This window comes from Mandrillus leucophaeus, unplaced genomic scaffold, assembly GCF_000951045.1.
Source record: "Mandrillus leucophaeus isolate KB7577 unplaced genomic scaffold, Mleu.le_1.0 Scaffold168, whole genome shotgun sequence".
In the NCBI taxonomy this organism is placed as follows: domain Eukaryota; kingdom Metazoa; phylum Chordata; class Mammalia; order Primates; family Cercopithecidae; genus Mandrillus; species Mandrillus leucophaeus.
The window spans coordinates 1010749-1012195 of NW_012101676.1; positions in this window are offsets into that span (position 1 = coordinate 1010749).

The window sequence follows — 1447 nt, forward strand, 5'->3', positions numbered from 1 at the left end:
CGCGGAGCTCCGGGGTGAGCTGGGACTGCCGAGCTGGGGAGCTGAGCCCCGGCACGTGTGCGGCTCCCAGCCCCCTAGGATTCTTTCAGGATTCTTTGGAAAGTTGTGGGGAGCTCAGGAAATTTGTGAGAAACTTTTGGAATAGTTGATCCTCCTGCTCCTTGGCTCCTGGAGGTCTGGGGAGCAGCGCCTGGTTTGGCTTCCCTTGATGGACAGTCCAAGGCCGAGTTTAAGGTGTTTTCCTGGGTGGTGTGTGCCCCTCGGGGGGAGGAAGCCGGGCTGTCCCGGACCGTTGGGCTGTAGCGATACCCAAATGCTTGGAAACTCTCAGCAGATGTCACCGCACCCAGCCCTCCGCGGGCATTCGGCATCGCCGTGCTCCCCAGAGTCGTGTTGGGCTGGTTTAGAAACGAGCGTGGCTCGCCTACATTCTTTTCAGAAACTTTTTAAACCTTTTACTTTTAAGAAACACTGTAGCTATTAATGCCACGACCAAATGTCTTGGCCTATATGTTTGTTATGACGTGTTCAAGTAGAAAGGATTTGCAGAGGAGCGGAAAAGCGCCGCCGGAGCCCCTTCTCGTAGGAGACTTGAGAAAACAAATGGCAGTGACGCGGCTGCATTTGCTTTGTTGCCGGCTCCAAACTAGTGAGCAAAATTCATCCTACCGTGTAGAGTTCTCGGCTCCTGAATATGTGACTGCGACTTTAGAACTCCAGTTTTTATTTTATTAAGATGTCTCCAAAACATGCCGTTTAAAAATGGTTCTATCCCAACAGCTGACAAGCGAATTACGGCTCTCATCACCCAGGGATTCAAAACCGTGGTGATTTATGATCTGCGCATCACTTCACTGGCGGTCCGTCCATGTGCTATGAAATGTATTGCAAGACAAACACTAAAAGATTAAAGAGGAAAAAAGAGGGATTTATTTTCCAAATATCACTGTGCGCAAAGTAAACATCAGCTAGTTTGACGCAGGTTCCACCTGCTCAGCAGTTTCGTTCATGTTGAGATAAGCATCTCATAAGGGCAACGCACGTGTTGCTGTAGTGGAAATTAATTCACAAAACTGTGCTACTCTAACAAATCAGACAACACTGTTTCTTAACCAGGAACTGTTAACTGGCTGAAAGCTCTTAAAAGAATGATGGGTAACAAAATTTTTTGCCAATAGGGAAAATATTTTTGACCCAATTGTCTTAAATGTTACTTACATTTTAACTTATTATATTCATTTCTCTTAGCTAAAATAACGTATACACACTATACATGTGAAACGAAAAATTATATACGTTTATCGCAGCCTTTTTTTGTTTGTTTTGAGACGGAGTCTACCTCTGTCGCCCAGGCTGAAGTGCAGTGGTGTGATCTGTGCTCACTGCAAGCTCCGCCTCCCGGGCTCACCCCATTCTCCTGCCTCAGCCTCCCGAGTAGCTGGGACTG